Source organism: Rhinoraja longicauda, chromosome 4, assembly GCF_053455715.1.
Source record: "Rhinoraja longicauda isolate Sanriku21f chromosome 4, sRhiLon1.1, whole genome shotgun sequence".
Taxonomy (NCBI): domain Eukaryota; kingdom Metazoa; phylum Chordata; class Chondrichthyes; order Rajiformes; family Arhynchobatidae; genus Rhinoraja; species Rhinoraja longicauda.
The window spans coordinates 87,942,441-87,966,449 of record NC_135956.1 but is presented as its reverse complement, the minus strand read 5'-3'; the positions used below and the strand labels follow the sequence as shown (position 1 = coordinate 87,966,449).

The 24,009-nt window shown below is 47.4% G+C and overlaps 1 protein-coding gene across 1 annotated transcript in view; it reads left to right on the top strand.

The window, feature by feature from the left end:
- Nucleotides 1–24,009, top strand: part of pou6f2 (POU class 6 homeobox 2) — a 453,085-nt gene that overhangs the window by 179,473 nt on the left and 249,603 nt on the right. The gene's annotated exons all lie outside the window — the stretch shown is intronic.

Below are 24,009 nucleotides of genomic sequence, written 5' to 3'. Positions count from 1 at the left end.
TTCATTCATTCATTCGTTCATTCATTCATTCATTCATTCATTCATTCCTTTTATCCAGAGATGCTGCCTGTCCTGCTGAGTTACTCCAGCATTTTGTGTCTATCTGTAGTGTATGTACCAGCATCTGCAGTTCCTTCCTGCACAATCCAATTGTTTTGTTACGAAGGCCGGCTGTTTATATTTTTGCTAAAATCAGATTATTAATTGAATTTAAATTTCACAGGGGACTACAGTGAGAATTGAATTAATTTATGGTTCCAGGCCTCTGGATTACTAGTTCAGAGACCTGGAGCACGACTACATCCAACTGATCACAATAACCATGTTCTGAACTTTGATTACTTTTTCTGCAGATAGTCTCTCCTGTCAGTCCCAAAGTAATCCAGTCTTTCCAGGTGAGACAAAGGTTCACCTGCACCTCCTCCAACCTCATCTATTGCATCCGCTGCTCTAGATGTCAACTTATTTACATCGGCGAAATCAAGCGCAGGCTCGGCGATCGCTTCGCTGAACACCTGCGCTCGGTCCGCATTAACCAAACTGATCTCCCGGTGGCCGAGCACTTTAACTCCCCCTCCCATTCCCAGTCTGACCTTTCTGTCATGGGCCTCCTCCAGTGCCATAGTGAGACCCGCCGAAAATTGGAGGAGCAGCACCTCATATTTCGCCTGGGCAGTTTGCAGCCCGGTGGTATGAACGTCTACTTCTCCAACTTCAGATAGCTCCTCTGTCCCTCCCTTCCCCTCCTCCTTCCCAGATCTCCCACTGTCTTCCTGTCTCCACCTATATCCTTCCTTTGTCCCGCCCCCCTGACATCAGTCTGAAGAAGGGTCTCGACCCGAAACGTCACCCATTCCTTCTCTCCCGAGATGCTGCCTGACCTGCTGAGTTACTCCAGCATTTTGTGAATAAATACCCTGACTATGGGTACTGTCTGTTCGGGGTCTGTACGTTCTCCCCGTGACCTGCGTGGGTTTTTCCCCAGGTGCTCCAGTTTTCTCCCACATTCCAAAGACGTACAGGTTTGTAGGTTAATGGGCGTAAATTGTGTGTAGGATAGTGTTCGTGCATGGGGATCACTGGTCGGTGCGGACTCGGTGGCCGAAGGGCCTGCTTCTGTGCTGTATCTTTGAATTAAACTAAACCTGGAGTAACCAATCCTGTATCTTTCAAGTCGTAGCTGGACTTGATATCCCAGTTGAGGTAGAATGAGCTCATTCTTTACACAAAGATGCAATGGCATCAAAGAAAGCTTACATCAACACTTTTACTTCCTTTCAAGATTGGGTAGATTTGGTGCGACAACAAATACTGTCTTGAAATTATGCAAGTGCACAGTACAAAGCATATTGACTGGTTGCATCACAGCCCGGTTCACTTCCTCAAAACTCCCATGGATGAAGGAGATTACTGAGAGTGGCAAACACTGCCCAGTCCATCACAGGTACAGGCCTTTTGCGGTTTTGCGCTTTTGCGGTTGCAGCTCCTAGACTGTGGAACAGCATCCCTCTCCCCATCAGAACTGCCCCCTCCATCGACTCCTTTAAGTCCAGGCTCAAAACCTATTTCTACTCCCTAGCGTTTGAGGCCCTCTGAGGGGGGCGCTGTGAACTGTTTATGTATGTGCTGTTATGTTTGTGTGCCATTGTATGTTCGTTTCTTAGTACCTGAACTGATGTACAGCACTTTGGTCAAGGTGGGTTGTTTTTAAATGTGCTGTACAAATAAAATTGACTTGACTTGACTTGACTTACCACCATCAATGGAATCTACAGAAGTCACTGCCTCAATAAGGCAGCCAGTGTCAGTAAAGACCCACACCGCCCTGGTCACCCTCTCATTTCACTCCTACCATCGGTAAGAAGGTATGAAAACCATGACTGCCAGGTTCATGAATAGACAATAGACAATAGGTGCAGGAGTAGGCCATTCGGCCCCTCGAGCCAGCACCGCCATTCACCGTGATCATGGCTGATCATCCACAATCAGTACCCCATTCTTGCCCTCTCCCCATTCCCCCTGACTCCACTATCTTTAAGAGCTCTATCTAACCCTCTCTTGAAAGCATCCAGAGAGTTGGCCTCCAGTACCTTCTGAGGCAGAGAATTCTTTCCAATAGATCATTCCCAAAAGCCATCAGGCTCATGAACACTACACAGCACTAATCTCAACTGTGAAATATGGACGTCTTTGGTTGCATTAAGGATTTGGGGGGGGTTTGTGTTGGGGTTATTAGTTTAGTTTAGTTTAGAGATGCAGCATGATGGCACGGTGGCGGCAGCGATAGAGTTGCTGCCTTACAGCGAATGCAGCGCCGGAGACTCAGGTTCGATCCTGACTACGGGCGCCGTCTGTACGGAGTTTGTACGTTCTCCCCGTGACCTGAGCGGGTTTTCTCTGAGATCTTCGGTTTCCTCCCACACTCCAAAGACGTACAGGTACGTAGGTTAATTGGCTGGGTTAATTAAATGTAAAAATTGTCCCGAGTGTGTGTAGGATAGTGTTAATGTGCGGGGATCGCTGGGCGGCGCGGACCCGGTGGGCCGAAGGGCCTGTTTCCGCGCTGTATCTCTTAAATCCAAAAAGAAACAGGCCCTTCAACCCACTGAGTCCGCTCTGACTTTTGATCACCCGCTCACACTAGTTCTATCTCATCCCATCTTTTCATTCACTCACTACGTACTAGGGGGCAATTTATAGTGACCTCTATTTAAACCACAAACCCGTGCATCTTTTGGATGTGGAATCGGAGCAACCGGAGGAAACCCACGCGGTCACAGTGAGAAATCGCAAACGCCACACACGGACAACATGCAAGGTCAGGATCAAACTCAGCTTTCTGTCTCTGTGAGGCATTGGCTTTACCGGCGCTGCCACTCTGCTGCTGCTAATTCATCGGATTTTTCTTTATTATATATTATCTGTGTGCACTGTGTTCACAAGACTGTAAAAATCTCATTGTTCTGCTGTTGGTGCACTTGATAATTCAATAGTCTCGACTGCTATCATATTGGGTTCGGACTTGACAGCTGATTTAGGCAACAGAGCAAAACCCACCCGAGTTCAACAGTTATGTTGAAAGACTGGAGCGACTGGGCTTGTATACACCGGAATTTAGAAGGATGAGAGGGGATCTTATTGAAACATATAAAATTATTAAGGGATTGGACACGTTAGAGGCAGGAAACATGTTCCCAATGTTGGGGGAGTCCAGAACCAGGGGCCACAGTTTAAGAATAAGGGGTAGGCCATTTAGAACGGAGATGAGGATTAACTTTTTCAGTCAGAGAGTTGTAAATCTGTGGAATTCTCTGCCTCAGAAGGCATGCTTTCCGGATGCTTTCAAGAGAGAGCCAGATAGAGCTCTTAATGATAGCGGAGTCAGGGGGTATGGGGAGAAGGCAGGAACGGGGTACTGATTGTGAATGATCAGCCATGATCACATTGAATGGACCTATTGCACCTATTGTCTATTGTCTATAACAGCAAAGATCCAACATTCAAAGCCATCAGTATTGCAAACTAAGACAGAGAAAATGATAGGTGAGCGATTTCTCTTGCATATATTGGATAGACAGTTTAGATTTTGGCTCTTTGAGAATGGCATTATTTGACAATGGTTGCAAACGCCGATACATTGACTTGGAATTAGTTAGAACATACAGCAATGAGGGAAAAAACATTCTAGCTGAATCAGCGAACTTGCTTTTCATTAGTTTGTTTCTCTGGGGAAAACAACGCATTAAAATATATGTAAATATTTCCAAACCAATGAATGCCTCTGGTAGATACAAATAAGGAAAAAAAAATTGGTACGTCAATCTAATTTTTATATATTAGCACATTCATCCTGTAATCATATCATGAAAAGTTATTATGATTGACAGAATTCTGTTGAAATAAAGTTAATTCGATATTCAGTATTGGTCCATTTCATTTAGGCGATATTGTCAAAAAAACTATTCTTGGAAGAGTTCTGATTTATATTATTATTGAGCCATTCCCAGAAGAGATTGCTAATTCTTTTTTTCATTTTTTCAGATGAATAATTTAGCATGGCCGGCATTTATTGCCTGTCCTAATTGCCTTTGCGAAGTTGCTGGTGAGTCACCTTATTGACCACTGGAGTTTTTTTCTGGTGAATGCATTCCCACAGTGCTGCTATGTTGGCAGTCGGAGCATTTAGGGACAGTGGAAGACTGGGGATATTCTTTCAAGGCAGAATGTTGGAGTAGCTTAACAGTCAGAGAGTTGTGAATCTGTGAAATTCTCTGCCACAGAAGGCAATGGAGGCCAATTCTCTGAATGCATTCAAGAGAGAGCTAGATAGAGCTCTTAAGGATAGCGGAGTCAGGGAGTATGGGGAGAAGGCAGGAACGGGGTACTGATTGAGAATGATCAGCCATGATCACATTGCTGGCTCGAAGGGCCGAATGGCCTCCTCCTGCACCTATTGTCTATTGTCTATTGTCTATTAAGTGGGCCAGACCGGTACATTTTACAGGTGGTGCATACTGGAGTCAAGATACACAGGTGGTGGAGCAAATGAACCTTTAGGGTAGTGGATAGGGTGCCAATCGAAAGGAGTTTAGTCCTGTATCGTGCCTTGAATATTGGTGGAGCCGTGCTCATCCAGGCAAGTGGTGACTATTGTTTACAGTCCTGACTTGTGCCTGATAGATGGTGAAAAAAGCAGTGAGATATCAGGAGGTGAAACAGCCCCTGCAGCTTCTCAACTACTCGTGCAGCCTCAGTATTTATGTGGTTGGCCCAATTGTGTTCTGGACAACGAGGATCACTGGGATATGAAACGGTGACGTCGGCACGGTGGCGCAGCGGTAGAGTTGTTGCCTTACAGCGAATGCAGCGCCGGAGACTCAGGTTCCATCCTGACTACGGGCGCCGTCTGTACGGAGTTTGTACGTTCTCCCCGTGACCTGCGTGGGTTTTCTCCGAGATCTTCAGTTTCTTCCCACACTCCAAAGACGTACAGGTACGTAGGTTAATTGACTGGGTAAATGTTAAAAAAAATTGGCCCTAGTGTGTGTAGAATAGTGTTAATGTGCAGGGATCGCTGGGCGACGCGGACTCGGTGGGCCGAAGGGCCTGTTTCCGCGCTGTATCTCTAAATCAAGGGGAGTCCAGAACAAGGGGCCAGAGTTTAAGAATAAGGGGTAGGCCAATTAGAACGGAGATGAGGAAGAACTTTTTCAGTCAGAGAGTGGTGAAGGTGTGGAATTCTCTGCCTCAGAAGGCAGTGGAGGCCAGTTCGTTGGATGCTTTCAAGAGAGAGCTGGATAGAGCTCTTAAGGATAGCGGAGTGAGGGGGTATGGGGAGAAGGCAGGAACGGGGTACTGATTGAGAGTGATCAGCCATGATCGCATTGAATGGCGGTGCTGGCTCGAAGGGCTGAATGGCCTCCTCCTGCACCTATTGTCTATTGTCTATTGTCTATTGTCTATAATACAGTCAATGTGAGGTGATTGGACCCCCTCGTGTTTGATTCCTCCCACATTCCATAGGCATGCAGGTTTGCAGGTTAAGTGCCCCTAGTGTGTAAGATGCGTTGGTGGAATAACAGAGAACTAGTGCATTGGCCACCATTGGTCAGCATGTACTCAGTGGGCCGAAAGGACCGTTTCAATGCTATATCTCTAAACTAAATTAAACTAATTTAAACACACGTTATTTGCTGAGACGCTGCAAATTAAGTTGAAGGTTTTTTTTGTGCAAAAAAGTCCTAAATGAACATTCCTACTGTCTGTTTTCATGATGGATGGAAAGTCAACATGAAGCAGCAGAAAATGTTTGAGCTTCAGCCTAAGGAACACCTGTAATGATGGCCTTTACCTGGGACATTAGACCCCAACAACCACACCTAGTTTCCTTTATGCAAGGTAAGACTCCTACCAATGATGTCTTCCCCTTGAATGCCCATTGATATCAGTTTTACCAAAGCTTTTTAATGCCGTAGATAGACACAAAATGCTGGAGTAACTCAGCGGGACAGGCAGCATCTCCGGATGGAAGGAATGGGTGATGTTTCGGGTCCAGACCCTTCTTCATACTCGGTGTAAACCTTTGGTGTAAACCAGCATCTGCAGTTATAGACAATAGACAATAGGTGCAGGAGGAGGCCATTCGGCCCCTCGAGCCAGCACCACCATTCATTGTGATCATGGCTGATCATTCTCAATCAGTACCCCGTTCCTGCCTTCTCCCCATGCCCCCTGACTCCGCTATCCTTAAGAGCTCTATCTAGCTCTCTCTTGAATGCATTCAGAGACTTGGCCTCCACTGCCTTCTGAGGCAGAGAATTCCACAGATTTACAACTGAAAAAGTTTTTCCTCATCTCCGCTCTAAATGGCCCACCCCTTATTCTTAAACTGTGGCCCCTGGTTCTGGACTCCCCCGACATTGGGAACATGTTTCCTGCCTCTAACATGTCCAACCCCTTAATAATCTTATATTTTTCGATAAGATCTCCTCTCATCCTTCTAAATTCCAGTGTAAACAAGCCTAGTCGCTCCAGTCTTTCAACATATGACAGTCCCGCCATTCCGGGAATTAACCTAGTAAACCTACGCTGCACGCCCTCAATAGCAAGAGTATCCTTCCTCAAATTTGGAGACCAAAACTGCACACAGTACTCCATGTGCGGTCTCACTAGGGCCCTGTACAACTGCAGAAGGACCTCTTTGCTCCTATAGAGTTCCATCGTACTCTTTAATGTCCCGTTGGCCGTGCTGTCAAGGGCAGTGGTTCTCATCTCACATCTGGAGTTGAGGTCTGTAGTCCATGCTTGGACACAGGATGCGCTGTGATCTGGAGCTGAGCGGTCCTGGCAAACCCAGAGCACTGGTGAGCACGTGTTTATTGAGAGTACATGCATTCCGATATGATTGCTGATGGCAGCGTCCATCACGTTGCTGACGACTGAGGATGGACGGATCGGGTGATAATAGACAATAGACAATAGACAATAGACAATAGACAATAGGTGCAGGAGTAGGCCATTCAGCCCTTCGAGCCAGCACCGCCATTCAATGCGATCATGGCTGATCACTCTCAATCAGTACCCCGTTCCTGCCTTCTCCCCATACACCCTCACTCCGCTATCCTTAAGAGCTCTATCCAGCTCTCTCTTGAAAGCATCTAACGAACTGGCCTCCACTGCCTTCTGAGGCAGAGAATTCCACACCTTCACCACTCTCTGACTGAAAAAGTTCTTCCTCATCTCCATTCTAAATGGCCTACCCCTTATTCTTAAACTGTGGCCCCTTGTTCTTGACTCCCCCAACATTGGGAACATGTTTCCTGCCTCTAATGTGTCCAATCCCCTAATTATCTTATATGTTTCAATAAGATCTCCCCTCATCCTTCTAAATTCCAGTGTATACAAGCCCAATTGCTCCAGCCTTTCAACATACGACAGTCCCGCCATTCCGGGAATTAACCTAGTGAACCTACGCTGCACGCCCTCCATAGCAAGAATATCCTTCCTCAAATTTGGAGACCAAAACTGCACACAGTACTCCAGGTGCAGTCTCACCAGGGCCCGGTACAACTGTAGAAGGACCTCTTTGCTCCTATACTCAACTCCTCTTGTTATGAAGGCCAACATTCCATTGGCTTTCTTCAATGCCTGCTGTACCTGCATGCTTCCTTTCAGTGACTGATGCACTAGGACACCCAGATCTCGTTGAATTCCCCCTCCTCCTAACTTGACACCATTCAGATAATAATCTGCCTTTCTATTCTTACTTCCAAAGTGAATAACCTCACACTTATCTACATTAAACTGCATCTGCCATGTATCCGCCCACTCACACAACCTGTCCAAGACTTGGATTAGCCCTGCTGGTTGTGAACTGGACACACATGGGTAACTTTCCACGTTCTCATTAGAATAAAGTCGGCTAAAGTCCAGGAAAAGCTTTCACGACGAGGTTTTTTTTAGATTTAGAGATACAGCGCGGAAACAGGCCCTTCGGCCCACCGGGTCCGCGCCGCCCAGCGATCCCTGCACATTAACACTATCCTACACACACTAGGGACAATTTTTTTTTAACATTTACCCAGTCAATTAACCTACATACCTGTACGTCTTTGGAGTGTGGGAGGAAACCGAAGATCTCGGAGAAAACCCACGCACAGGTCACGGGGAGAACGTGCAAACTACGTACAGACGGCGCCCGTAGTCAGGATCGATCCCGAGTCTCCGGAGGTTGAACCAAATGTTGGAGCTGACGGTACTAGAGTTGCATTATGGGAAGAGAGGCAAGCCAATCTCCCATCAACGACATCCGTGTCCACAAGTGCCAAAGAAGAACTTCCTGCTGGGGCCGAATCATGCTGGGCTGGATGGAAACGCCTCAACAGACTGAGAGCTGGTACTGGTCGTTGTAAAGCCACTCTCAAGAAGTGGGGTTATATAGATACTGAAGACGTCATCTGCGTATGTGGCACTGAACCACAAACCATGGAGCACCTATTGAGATGTCCTCTATTGGAGCACGAATGATCAGCCATGATCACATTGAATGGCAGTGCTGGCTCGAAGGGCCGAATGGCCTACTCCTGCACCTATTGTCTATTGTTTACTGTCTATTGAATGCAATGCTGAGGACCTAGCAGAGAACAATAGACAATAGACAATAGACAATAGGTGCAAGAGTAGGCCATTCAGCCCTTCGAGCCAGCACCGCCATTCAATGCGATCATGGCTGATCACTCTCAATCAGTATCCCATTCCTGCCTTCTCCCCATACCCCCTCACTCCGCTATCCTTAAGAGCTCTATCCAGCTCTCTCTTGAAAGCATCCAACGAACTGGCCTCCATTGCCTTCTGAGGCAGAGAATTCCACACCTTCACCACTCTCTGACTGAAAAAGCTCTTCCTCATCTCCGTTCTAAATGACCTACCCCTTATTCTTAAACTGTGGCCCCTTGTTCTGGACTCCCCCAACATTAGGAACATGCTTCCTGCCTCTAATGTGTCCAATCCCCTAATTATCTTATATGTTTCAATAAGATCCCCCCTCGTCCTTCTAAATTCCAGTGTATACAAGCCCAATCGCTCCAGCCTTTCAACATACGACAGTCCCGCCATTCCGGGAATTAACCTAGTGAACCTACGCTGCACGCCCTCCATAGCAAGAATGCAAGAATGATATTGCTCGGAGTTGTGTTCAGTTTTGGCTGAAACACAATGTGTGGACACGATAAGAAGAGGATTGGAAGATCATTCTTGTTTCTGTAATGCAATTGCTTGGCATTTTTGACTGAAACATCGAAACATAGAAACATAGAAAGATAATTGTGAATGCTTCAGCATTGTCATTCATACTCACCTACTGGGGCTGCCTGCACTGTTGGCTTCCTGATTGTTTGCAATGATTCACAGGTCGGTGTAGCAGAGTCGTGGAACGTGCTTGATCTTGGTGTGACTTAGCTCTCTCTTTTGCATGCTGTGTTTCTCGCCGTTCAGCAGGTGGGGAGTCCTGCTCTGCAGATTCATCGTTGGCACCTTATTCGGTGTTCCTGGGTAAGCCCTTGGCATATGCCCTGCTCCACTCCACGAGAAACCAAAGTAGGTGCTCGGCTTAACCGTAACGGTAAAGTGAAGGAGATGCTGAACCATGAGGCTGCATTATGGGGGGCTGCAAGTCTGAAACTATTGTTGACCACAGCGTTTCCAGGATACGGAAGGTATCCTGGGCGGCACGGTAGCGCAGCGGTAGAGTTGCTGCTTTACAGCGAATGCAGCGCCGGAGACTCAGGTTCGATCCTGACTAAGGGTGCTGCACTGTAAGGAGTTTGTACGTTCTCCCCGTGACCTGCGTGGGTTTTCTCCGAGATCTTCGGTTTCCTCCCACACTCCAAAGACGTACAGGTATGTAGGTTAATTGGCTGGGTAAATGTAAAAATTGTCCCTAGTGGGTGTAGGATAGTGTTAATGTACGGGGATCGTTGGGCGGCACGGACTTGGTGGGCCGAAAAGGCCTGTTTCCGGCTGTATATATATGATATGATATGATATGATATGATACTCCATTATGAGCTGCCAGAACTATTCCATTGAGCTTAAGTTTAGTGGCACAAAACATCATAGAGTCATATCTGATCTCCCGGTGGCTGAGCACTTCAACTCCCCCAGTCTGACCTTTCTGTCATGGGCCTCCTCCAGTGCCATAGTGAGGCCCACCGGAAATTTGGGGAAACGGCACCTCATATTTCGCCTGGGCAGCTTGCAGCCCAGTGGTATGAACATCGACTTCTCCAACTTTAGATAGTTCCTCTGTCCCTCTCTTCCCCTCCCCCTTCCCAGATCTCCCACTGTCTTCCTGTCTCCACCTATATCCTTCCTTTGTCCCGCCCCCCTGACATCAGCCTGAAGAAGGGTCTAGACCCGAAACGTCGCCCATTCCTTCTCTCCCGAGATGCTGCCTGACCTGCTGAGTTACTACAGCATTTTGAAAATAAATACCTTCAGTATGGAAACAGGCTCTTCGGCCTAACTTGCCCACACTGGCCAACATGCCTCAGCTACACTAGTCTCACCTGCCAGCGTTTGGTCCATATCCCTCCAAACTTGTTCTATCAATGTACCTGCCTAGCAGTTTCTTAAACGTTGGGAAAGTCCCAGCCTCGACTTCCAACTCTGGCAGCTTGTTCCATACACCCACCACCCTTTATTTTTTTATTCTGTTTTCGAGATACAGCGCGGAAACAGGCCCTTTCGGCCCACTGAGTTCGCGTCGACCTGCGATCCCCGCATATTAACACCATCCTACGCACACTAGGGACAATTTACACATACACCAAACCAATTAACCTACATACCTCTACGCCTTTGGAGTGTGGGAGGAAACCGAAGATCTCAGAGAGAATCCACACGGTCACAGGGAGAACATACAAACTCCGTGCAGACAGCGCCGGCAGTCAGGATCGAAGCCGGGTCTCCAGCGCTGTAAGGCAGCAACTCTACCGCCACGCACCCTTTATGTGAAAACGTTCCCCCTCAGATTCTGATTAAATCTATTCCCCTTCACCTTAAATCTATGTCCTCTGGTCCTCGATTCACCTACTCTGGGCAAGAGACTCTGTGCATCTACCCGATCTATTCCTCTCATGACTTTATTCACCTGTATAAGATCACTCCTCATCCTCCTGCGCTCCAGGGACTAGAGTCCCAGCCTACTCATCCTCTGCCTGTAGGTCAGTCCCTCTAGTCCTGGCAACATCCTTGTAAATCTTCTCTGTACCCTTTCCAGCTTAACAAAACCTTTCCTTGGTGCCCAGAACTGAACACAATAATGGAGTTCCCAATGTTGGGGGAGTCCAGAACAAGGGGCCACAGTTTAAGAATAAGGGGTAGGCCATTTAGAACTGAGATGAGGAAAAACTTTTTCAGTCAGAGAGTTGTGAATCTGTGGAATTCTCTGCCTCAGAAGGCAGTGGAGGCCAATTCTCTGAATGCATTCAAGAGAGAGCTGGATAGAGCTCCAAAGGATAGCGGAGTCAGGGGGTACGGGGAGAAGGCAGGAACGGGGTACTGATTGAGAATGATCAGCCATGATCACATTGAATGGCGGTGCTGGCTCGAAGGGCCGAATGCCCTCCTCCTGCACCTATTGTCTATTGTCTATTAATGTAAAGACTGGACTTTGTCACCACAAGTACTACGAAAGTGGTCATTTCATCTACATTCTACAGGTAGATCAGTGAATCAAAGGTCAAGAAAGTTGTGACCTCATTATTCTCTCACACGCTGATAGTGATTGACTATCAGCCAACTTGGTCAGTGGGGTCGTTACCAAGTACCAGGTGCATTTAATGCAATGGAGACCAAATGGTTCACCTGTTATATGTGCTGTAATTTATTCAATGTTCTACAATTTCAAGCCAGCTTTGATGCAATAGTTATAGAACATAGCACAGGAGCAGGTATTTTAGACCACAATCTCTGTAACATAATGCCATCTATATCCTAAAACCCTCGTTTGTTTGTTTGTTTGTTTGTTTGTTCCTGAACTACAGCCAAAACGGTACACGATAGCGCAAAAGTTTTAGGCCCAGCTTACTCACCGCCGTCCCTTTGGTGCTAATGAAAGAAGTTGCATTGAAATCGGTGTTATATTTTCAAAGTTATTCACATTTTAAAGTTTAAATCTGTCTCCCAGGGAGGGAGGGGAAGGAGAGAGGATAAGGGGGGTTGAGGCGGATGGAGTGGGAGGGGGGGGGGGGGGGGGGGGGGGGGGGGGGAGAGGGGGGAAGGGGGAGGGGGGAGGGTGGGAGGACGGAGTGCTGCACCAATGCAGGAGAGGTTTGGCCCGAACGGGTCCACGTGGTCTAGTATTACACTAATCTCCTCTGCCTGTTCCATCCCTGTTCCACCATTCCCTGCATATCCATGCGTCTAACTAAAAGCCTCGTAAATGCCACTACCGTTTCAACTTCCACCACCACCCAGCCAGCATATCTCGTGTATTCTCACCGACGTAAAGCAAAGAATTTTGTGCTCAAAATCTATTCCAGGATGCGAAACACAAAATGTATGTTGCCCCCTCAGTGCGCACATTGAAGAGTCCTCATCTTTCGATGAGATTTTAAACTGAGATCCCTCGTCTTTCCCTCAGCACGACGACAAATCTGCTAAGCATCTTCCGAGAACAATTCTCCAACTAGAATAATATAGGGACAATATAACTGCAGAATATACAACTGCAGAAGGACCTCTTTGCTCCTATACTCAACTCCTCTTGTTATGAAGGCCAACATTCCATTGGCTTTCTTCACTGCCTGCTGTACCTGCATGCTTCCTTTCAGTGACTGATGCACTAGGACACCCAGATCTCGTTGTACGTCCCCTTTTCCTAACTTGACACCATTCAGATAATACTCTGCCTTCCTATTCTTACCACCAAAGTGGATAACCTCACACTTATCCACATCTGCCATGCATCCGCCCACTCACACAACCTGTCCAAGTCACCCTGCAACCTCATAGCATCTTCCTCACAGTTCACACTACCACCCAGCTTTGTATCATCTGCAAATTTGCTAATGGTACTTTTAATCCCTTCATCCAATTCATTAATGTATATTAATGTTATATATTGGCGAGGAGCTCTGGAAAGAGGAACCATCACAAGGACAAAGGGGTTGCTGCTGAACTGTGTCATCTTTTCCAGTATCCACTTCACCTGTCACACGACAGAGGTCTCACCATTAGCTTCAACCTTCATGTCGTGAACATCCTTCAGGCTGCAAAAAGGGGCATTAGCAGCCATCACGATATTCACATCATACAGAAGCAATAGACATTCGTGTTACACCAACAATCTTTTCCAATTAACACTCTGTAAGACTTTGTCTGCAAAGTGCAAGATACCATTGTTGATCATGTGTAGGAACCTGCGCGGGTTTTCTCCGAGATCTTCGGTTTCCTCCCACACTCCAAAGACATACAGGTATGTAGGTTAATTGGCTGGGCAAAAATGTAAAAATTGTCCCTAGTGGGTGTAGGATAGTGTTAGTGTGCGGGGATCGCTGGGCGGCGCGGACCCGGTGGGCCGAAGGGCCTGTTTCTGCGCTGTATCTCTAAAAAATCTAAAAAAACTGCAGACGCTGGTTTAAATCTAAGGTAAGACACCAAAATGCTGGAGTAACTCAGCGGGTCAGGCAGCATCTCGGGAGAGAGGGGATGGGTGACGTTTCGGGTCGAGACCCTTCTTTAGGATCTAGGATCAGGAGGAAAGGGCAAAAAGAGAGAAGCTCACTTTCCTAATTATTTTAATGTGGCTTAATGTTTTTAATTATAGATGAGTTTGGGTATTTTAAGTTAACATTATTCAGTTTTACATTTAACATTTTTTTAATTTGAAATGATTTACTTCAGGTCTATTTGTTTTAACCATCTCTGGATTCAGGGATGTTTACAATACAATATATCTTTATTGTCATTGTACGAAGGTAAAACGAGATTGGGAATGCGCCTCCCATACGATGCAATAAATTAATTAGCTAGTCAGTATTAATTTAAACAACCCAATGAAACAAATTGGAACAGTTTTAAAACAGAATAAAGTGCAAGTAGATCTGTGCCGGTTCACTGTGCGATGTGACCATCCGGCTCAGCAGGACCGGTTCATAGCAGCTATGGCCCTGGGGATGAAGCTGTTCCTGAGTCTGGAGGTGCGGGCGTAGATGGCCTTGTATCGTCTACCCAATGGTAGAAGTTCGACAGACTGTTGCAGGGGTGTGAAGAGTCTTTGTGGATGCTGGTGGCTTTTCTGAGGCATCGTGTGTTGTAGATGCCCTCCAAGGTTGGTAGCTGTGTTCCGATGGTCCTCTGAGCTCTATGGACTACCCGCTGAAGAGCTTTCCTCTCTGCCTCCGTGCAGCTGAGGTACCACACAGGGATGCCATGTGTTAGGCATTAAATGATGCTCACAAATTTTAACAGTAGCAAAACTGGCGGGACTGTCATATGTTTGTTAGACTGGAGCAACTAGGCTTGTATACACTGGAATTTAGAAGGATGAGAGGGGATCTTATCGAAACATATAAGATTATTAAGGGGTTGGACACGTTAGAGGCAGGAAACATGTTCCCAATGTTGGGGGTGTCCAGAACAAGGGGCCACAGTTTAAGAATAAGGGGTAGGCCATTTAAAACGGAGATGAGGAAAAACTTTTTCAGTCAGAGAGTTGTGAATCTGTGGAATTCTCTGCCTCAGAAGGCAGTGGAGGCCAATTCTCTGAATGAGAGCTAGATAGAGCTCTTAAGGATAGCGGAGACAGGGGGTATGCGGAGAAGGCAGGAACGGGGTACTGATTGAGAATGATCTGCCATGATCACATTGAATGGCGGTGCTGGCTTGAAGGGCCGAATGGCCTCCTCCTGCACCTATTGTCTATTGAGTGTGTGTGTGTGTACATTTCTCAACATATCCTGAGTTTAAAGTCATTTCAATCACAGCTTTCCATTTGTCTGCCAGTGGATTTTAAATTGTTATATCACTCAAGATAGTTAAGAGACTGAAGGCAATGTAATGGAATGAAATTTGCCAATGTAATAGAAAGCATAAGGTGATGAAGGTGATTTTGGTTGTAAGATGGAATGAGACTGCTGATGCAATCTGCAGTTTAATTCTAGGATGTAGCACACACTGTTATTAGAGTCTCTCGCAATGAAGTGAATATTAACCCTATTTTAAAATAGAACTAGACCAAGTGGACCGACCCATTGGGCCCAAACCTCTCCTGCATTGGTGCAGCACCCTCTCCTCCCCCTCCCCTCTCCCTTCCCCTACCTCCCACCCTCTTCCCCTCCATCCTCTCCCCTCTCCCTCCCTCCCCCCTACCCCCTCTTCCCCCTCCCCACCCCCTCACCCTTTCCCTTCCCCTTCCCCCCACTCCATCCCCCCTCAACCCCCCTTATCCTCCCTCCTCCCCCCCCCTCCTTCCCTCCCTCCCTAGGAGATAGGTTTAAACTTTAAAATGTGAATAACTTAAAAAATATAACCCCGATTTCAATTAAACTTCTTCCATTAACACCAAAGGGACGACAGTGAGCGAGGTGGGCCTAAAATTGTTGCGCTGTCGTGTACCGTTTTGGTTGTAGTTCAGGAACAAACAAACAAACAAACAGCCGAGAGTTTTGGTATATAGATGGCCAAGCAGTGTGGCGTCCATTGTTTTTAATTGAGTTTTGCTTGAGCTTGTCGAACAGACAGTTTTGTTTTTCCATTTCATTCGGTTATGGCTCAGAGACTTTGGCAAAGAAATCTGTCTGTACGATATCATGAAGCATTCTGCTCATCGAGGCTGTTCCACTCCCTCCCCCAATAATGGTACCTTATTGTCAACTTCATATACATTGGTTCAACATACCTATTCATGTTGTGTTGTTGGGGATGCAAGTGTTGCTAAATGTACAAAAAAACAGATTACAAATCATTACTTCATGGCAGATTCCAAGAGAGAATCTAGAGGCATTTGGGCAGGAACACATTTTGTTGCACATCATTCATGTTCAATTGATTTTGTGCGCTTCTTGCAGAAGAATAGTCTGTTCCTGCAGTGACAACCATTTTTTGCAGGCGATTTCGCTCAGCTACTGGTAAAATATAATGCGAGCTTGAAAGTGATTCCAGTGGCAAAACAGATGAACAATAACTGAATAATAATCGCCAGAAACCCCTCCCAGACATAGATGGGTGTCTCGATCTGCATTGGTTCGGGAATAGCAAAGAGGACACAAAGATTCCGGAGGTGGATGTGGATAGTTGAACTGAAAAGACAAGAAATTGCCAGATGACAACTGTTATCCTTGGCAGGTAAAATAAAGGAGCATTGTAAGAGATTCTGTAGGCCTAATAAGGCAAATAGTTAACTAGGGAAAGAAACGACCCTCTTAAACAGAGTTCAGAAAGGAGACAGTAATATTGCCACAACACCTTGCATCACAAAATGCTGGAGTAACTCAGCGGGTCAGGCAGCGTCTCTGGAGAGAAGGAATGGGTGACGTTTCGGGTCGAGACCCCCCTTCAGACTGAAGAAGGGTCTCGACCCGTTTCTCCAGAGATGCTGCATGACCTGCTGAGTTAGAAACATAGAAACATAGAAAACATAGAAAGTAGGCCATTCGGCCCTTCGAGCCTGCACCGCCATTCAATTTGATCGTGGTTGATCATCCAACTCAGTATCCTGTACCTGCCTTCTCTCCATACCCCCTGATCCCTTCAGCCACAAGGGCCACATCTAACTCCCTCTTAAATATAGCCAATGAACTGGCCTCAACTACCTTCTGTGGCAGAGAATTCCACAGATTCACCACTCTCTGTGTGAAAAAAAACGTTCTCATCTCGGTCCTAAAAGACTTCCCCCAGCATTTTGTGATACCTTGTAGCGACCATAGGGATTGGTCCTGAGAGTCGAACCCTCGGATTGGCCAGCAAGGTCACGTGGTGGTTTTGGCGCCCAAAACCAGTCAGTGGCAAGAGGACTTCGATGTGAATAGTTTGAGTTTAATGGTCGTCTGCGATCTCGGTTGTTATCCTTTGTAATTGAATATTGCTACCGCAATAAACTTCTTTAACAAAGTTACAAGCCTTCAGACTCGCCATATTGGTGACCCCAACGTGATCTAACCGATCACCTACCATGCAGGGACAGGACGCCCCTGCTCCGGTTCTAACGCCCGGCGTACCGCAGCTAAACGCAGTCAGCGTTCATCTTCCTCCGTTTTGGGCGCACCAACCACACCTTTGGTTTGTGCATGCTGAAGCGCAGTTCCATCTGAGAGGCATCTCGGTGGACCAGGGTGGACCAGACTAAATATTACTACCTGGTCAATGCCCTACCGCCTGAAACGTCCGCGCGGGTGATGCAGTTCATCACCTCCACTCCTGCAGACGGCAAGTACGAAGCGCTGAAGGTAATCATGCTTCGAACCTTCGGATTTAGTAGGCATGAGCGAGCCGAGAGGCTTATGCATCTACCAGGTCTCGGAGATCGGCTGCCGTCCGTCCTCATGGCCGAAATGTTGGCGCTGGCAGGGGAGCACAAGGATTGCCTCATGTTTGAGCTGGCATTCCAGGAGCAACTTCCAGAAAACGTTAGGCTTATGCTCACGGATTGTTCTTTCGAGGACCCCGTGGCATACGCGGAGAAAGCCGATGCGCTCATGGCGTCAAAATCGCGAAAGTACAGTTCAATCAACAGGGTCTCGGCACCATCGGGCAGCCCGCCGCGACACCAAGATGGCGCCGCGACTCCCGCCATTTCTCCAAAACCCCGCCAAAAGGATCCGCACAAGCGCGGCTGGTGTTATTATCATCTGCGATGGGGTTGGAGTCGCCCGCAACTGCCGTTCACCTTGCACTTTCTCGGGAAATGCCTCGGCCGATCGTACATAGAGGCGGTTGCGATTGGCCAGAACCAACGCCTCTACGTCGTGGATCGATTCACAGACACAGAGTTCTTAGTCGACACGGGAGCCATAGTAAGCATCGTGCCGCCGACCGACCTCGAAGCCCGATCGGGTAAGAGAGGGCCTGCCCTCATCGCGGTCAACGGTAGCACCATCCGCACGTATGGTACGCGGGCAATGTCTCTGTCTTTCGGTACCTGCACTTACGAATGGTCGTTTATCATCGCGGAAGTCGGTCAGGCGATCCTGGGCGCAGATTTTCTATGGGCCTTTTTGCTAGTGGCCGATGTCCGAGGTAAAGGCGTTCGATCCTCTGCTAGCAGCGATGAGCCGGCTGCTCCATACTTGCCACCCCGCCCAGCCCGACTGTCCGGCCCGTATGCTGAGGTCCTGGCTGAGTTTCCGGAGCTGCTCATTCAGCGTTTTGACGCTCCATCAGCAAAGCACGGCGTTGTCCACTATATTTACACTGAGGGGCCCCCCGTTTTCGCTCGGGACCGGAGATTGCCGCCGGACAAACTAATGGCTGCGCGTGAAGAATTCCAGACTAGACCAAGTGGGCCCAAACCTCTCCTGCATTGGTGCAGCACCCTCTCCTCCCACCCCCTCCCACTCCCCTCCCACTCCCCTCCCTCCTCCCCTCCTCCCCCTCTCCCTCCCCTCCCCATCCCCCTCCCTCCTCCCTTCCTCCTCCCCCCTCCCCTCCCCATCCCCCTCCCTCCTCCTCCACCCGCTCCCCCTCCACCTCCCCCTTTCCCTCCCCCCTTCCCCTCCCCCCCACTCCATCCCCATCAACCCCCCTTAATCTCCCACCACCCCCTCCCTCCTCCCTCCCCCCTCCCCTCCCCATCCCCCCTCCCTCCCTCCTCCCCTCCCTCTGCCCTCCCTCCACCCTCCCTCCTCCCCTCCTCCTCCCCACTCCCCTCCCCCTCCCTCCTCCCTCTACCCTAACCCCTCCCTCCACCCCCTCCCCCCCCCTCCCCCTCTCCCCCTTCCCCTCCCCCCCCCCACTCCATCCCCATCAACCCCCCTTATCCTCCCTCCACCCCCTCCCTCCCCCCTCCCTCCCTGGGAGAGAGATTTAAACATTAAAATGTGAATAACTTTAAAAATATAACGCCGTTTTCAATGAAACTTCTTCCATTAGCACCAAAGGGATGACGGTGAGTAAGGTGGGCCTAAAATTGTCGCGCTATCGTGTACCGTTTTGGCTGTAGTTCAGGAACAAACAAACAAACAAACAAGAGTTTTAATACAGAGATTTGAATGACAGCGGGGCATAGGAATAAAGCAGGGATGGATTATCGATGATTATGTTGAGTGTTGGAGCAGGCTTGGGGAACTCATTAACCTCCTCTCTGATCTTGTTTTTTTTGTTGACTTGGTTGTGTTTGCCCAGAATGATGTTTCTGCTCCAGACTCACGATGGAAACTTTACCCTACCTTTTCCCTTTCAGATGTGCTTCACCACTTCAACATTCGGGACTATTTTCAGCTTTCATTTTCAAATCTCCGATATTCCCAGTTCTGCTTTTTATCAGCATGTTTATTTCACAGTCATCTTTCTGTGAAATCTCCCGTGTGGAATCTATTCTTAAACTGCGAGTTTAACCTTACTCTGATCTTGTGCACATTTTAGAGCAGAGAAAAATAACCTGAAAGATGTCATCTTTTTACCACTTTCAAAGGAATGTTTCTGTTCGCCTGTGATGCACTTTTTAGACAGGTTAATTTGTTTATAACTGGAATTCATCCTTGCAAGATACACTGGCCTCCTCCTGTGCCATAGTGAGGCCCACCGGAAATTGGAGGAATAGCACCTCATATTTCTCTTGGGCAGCTTGCAGCCCAGCGGTATGAACATTGACTTCTCCAACTTTAGATAGTTCCTCTGTCCCTCCCTTCCCCTCCCCCTTCCCAGTACTCCCTCTATCTTCCTGTCTCCACCTATATCCTTTGTCCAGCCCCCCTGACATCAGTCTGAAGAAAGGTCTCGACCCGAAACGTCACCCATTCCTTCTCTCCTGAGATGCTGCCTGACCTGCTGAGTTACTCCAGCATTTTGTGAAATAAATACCTTCGATTTGTACCAGCATCTGCAGTTATTTTCTTACACTTGCAAGATATATGATCAATTATTTTGGAATTATTTCTGTACTTAAAGAATTTCATTTGAGTTGCCTAGTCTTTGATTTTGTATTTAAAACACTGGCCGTATAGCTTTATATATAAAAGACGGACACAAAAAGCTGGAGTAACTCAGCGGGTCAGACAACATCGCAGGTGAAAAGGAATAGGTGACGTTTCGGGTCGAGACCCTTCTTCAGACCCGAAACGTCACCTATTCCTTTTCTACTGAGAAGCTGTCTGACCCGCTGAGCTATTGCAGGTTTTTGTATCTATCTTCGGTTTAAACCAGCGTCTGCAGTTTTTGAAAGTACTTTGAAAGACTATAATTTTCACAGAAATCTCCGACTAATATTTTATTTACAATTTTTTCGAAAATAAATAGGAAGCAAAGAAGGAGATTTAGCGTTGAGCAGATCCAGCATTGCAGAATATGGGATACATTTTAAGGGTTAGTTCGTCAGCTACAAAGCTTTGTGCATGGTGGCACAGAGTCAGGAATCGGGTTTAGTGGTCAGTGTTTGCCCTGCATAGCTTTCAGTGCAAAAATAATAAAAAGGTCTTCAATAAATCATGAAAGGATTTATTATGCTGGACCCAGTGAAAATATTTCCTCATAGTGGAACCCAGAGCAAGCATGATTTTAAAGTTAGAGGTTTAGAGTTTAGAGATACAGCGTGGAAACAGGCCCTTTCGACCCACCGGGTCCGCGCCGCCCAGCGATCCCCATACACTAACACTATCCTATAACCACTAGGGACAATTTTTACATTTATACCAAGCCAATTAACCTACGTACCTGTACGTCTTTGGAGTGTGGGAGGAAATCGAAGATCTCGGAGAAAACCCACCCAGGTCACGGGGAAAACGTACAAACTCCGTACAGGCAGCTCCGTACAGTCAGGATCGAACCCGGATCTCCGGTGCTTGGTCAGTATACAAAGCAGTATAGCTTTTTGTATTCAACACGTTAAATTAGTGATGTTGACGAAAGGAAATTAAGGATGGCAGGACAGACGGCATGTTGTAACTTAGTGTGCTGGAACCAGCAGTCATGCGTTTACAGCTTGATGAATCTTGGTTCAATGTCCGTGTGCTGGAGTCTGTGATTCATGCACAGTGATTAATCAAGGAGGGAAAACCTAATTGGATATTTTATTCCTGGAGATAGGTCCACATTGGTGAAGTGAAGAGGTGGTTTCATTAGGAAGAATAACTGCAGATGCTGGTACAAATCGAAGCTGGAGTAACTCAGCAAAATGCTGGAGTAACTCAGCAGGTCAGGCAGCATCTGGGAGAGAGGGAATGGGTGACGTTTCGGGTCGAGACCCTTGTTCAGACTGATGTCAGGGGGGGCGGGACACAGAAAGGATATAGGTGGAGACAGGAAGCCAACTCCCCCTCCCACTCCCAGTCTGACCTTTCTGTCATGGGCCTCCTCCAGTGCCATAGTGAGGCCCACCGGAAATTGGAGGAACAGCACCTCATATATCGCCTGGGCAGCTTGCAGCCCAGCGGTATGAACATTGACTTCTCCAACTTTAGATAGTTCCTCTGTCCCTCTCTTCCCCTCCCCCTCCCCAGTTCTCCCACTGTCTTCCTGTCTCCACCTATATCCTTTCTTTGTCCCGCCCCCCCCTCCCTCGACATCAGTCTGAAGAAGGGTCTCGACCTGAAACGTCACCCATTCCTTCTCTCCAGACATGCTGCCTGACCTGCTGAGTTACTCCAGCATTTTGTGATACCTTCAAGGTGGTTTCAGTATCTCTCCTGCCAATGTTTCCAAATGGTGCTCTCCAAGCTGCTGGGTCACTTCAAGCTGCAGTTGGAGTTAGTTCTGCACAGGTTGTTTTCAAAGAGATTAATGGGACTCCCGCATTTACTTGGCATAAGTATTTGATAATGCAAAAAAAGACTGCAATTGAGCTTGGAACGAAGAGAATCTCCTACAACCAGGACCCACCATTTCAACATTTGCTTTCTTATACAGATTAATTTCTCAGCCACATTTAGACAATAGACAATAGACAATAGGTGCAGGAGGAGGCCATTCGGCCCTTCGAGCCAGCACCGCCATTCAATGTGATCATGGCTGACCATTCTCAATCAGTACCCAGTTCCTGCCTTCTCCCCATATCCCCTGACTCCACTATCCTTAAGAGCTCTATCTAGCTCTCTCTTGAATGTATTCAGAGAATTGGCCTCCACTGCCTTCTGAGGCAGAAAATTCCACAGATTCACAACTCTCTGACTGAAAAAGTTCTTCCTCATCTCAGTTCTAAATGGCCTATCCCTTATTCTTAAACTGCGGCCCCTTGTTCTGGACTCCCCCAACATTGGGAACATGTTTCCTGCCTCTAACGTGTCCAACCCCTTAATAATCTTATATGTTTCGACAAGGTCTCCTCTCATCCTTCTAAATTCCAGAAAACTTTCTCATCTCGGTCCTAAAAGACTTCCCCCTTATCCTTAAACTGTGACCCCTTGTTCTGGACTTCCCCAACATCGGGAACAATCTTCCTGCATCCAGCCTGTCCAACCCCTTAAGAATTTTGTAAGTTAAGATAGGTAAAAGTCCATGCAATTAACCCCTGCAGGATCAGGAGGCATGGTCGAAAAAAAGCTTTTCAGGAATAAACTTTGGAAACACTAGAGTCATACGGTGTGGAAACATTTCCTCGGCCCAACATGCCCACACAGACCATCATTGCCCAATCTACACTAGTCCCACCTGCCTGCATTTGGCCCATCTCCCTCTAAACCTATCCTATTCACGTACCTGTCCAAATATGTCTTAAACGTTGCGATAGTACCCGTCTCAACTAACTCTTCTGATAGTTTGTTCCATATATCCACCACCCTTTGTGTAAAAAAGTTACCCCTCAGGTTCCTATTAAATCTTTCCCCCCTCATCTTAACCCTAAGTCTGGTTCTGAATTCCCCAACTCTCGGCAAAAGACTGTGCGTTTACCTGATCTATTCCTCTCATGACTTTGTATTTCTCTAGAAGATCACCCCTCATCCTCCTGCGCTCCAAGGAATAAAGTCCTAGCCAGCTAAACCTCTCCCTGTAGCTCAGGCCCTCGAATCCTGGCAACATCCCCTTCTCGAACAGAGTCACAACATTTGCCATTCTCCAGTCTTCCGACACCTCCCCTGTAGACAATAGACAATAGGTGCAGGAGGAGGCCATTCGGCCATTCGAGCCAGCACCGCCATTCAATGTGATCATGGCTGATCATTCTCAATCAGTACCCCGTTCCTGCCTTCTCCCCATACCCCCTGACTCCGCTTTCCTTAAGAGCTCTATCCAGCTCTCTCTTGAATGAATTCAGAGAATTGGCCTCCACTGCCTTCTGAGGCAGAGAATTCCACAGATTCACAATCTCTCTGACTGAAAAAGTTTTTCCTCACCTCAGTTCTAAATGGCCTACCCCTTATTCTTAAACTGTGGTCCCCTTGTTCTCGTAAATCTCAGCCAGGGGTCCTGCAATTTCCTCTCTAGCTCCGCACAGTGTCCTCGGATTTATCTGATCAGGCCCGGAGGATTTGTCCACCTTCATACGCACCAGGACTTTCAACACCTCCTTGACCGTAATAGTCCACTGCCCGCAAGATACTTCCATTGACTGCCCCAAGTTCCCCAGTCCCCCACAGTATAAACAGAGGATAAATACTCCTTCAGGACCTTCCCCATTTCCTTTGGCTCTGCAATAGAGTCGACCACTTTGATTACTGAGGGGTCTCATTCTCTCTCAGGTTACCCTTTTTTCATTTATGTACTGGTAAAATCTCTTGGGATTATCCTGAATGCCAGGACTATCTCCTGTTCTTTTTTTGCCCCCCTGATTACCCGTTTTAGTTTGCTCCTCAGTTCCCAAAAGTCCTCCAGGTTTCCACTTGCTTACACCTGCCCCGTGCCTCCTTACTCTTGACCAGA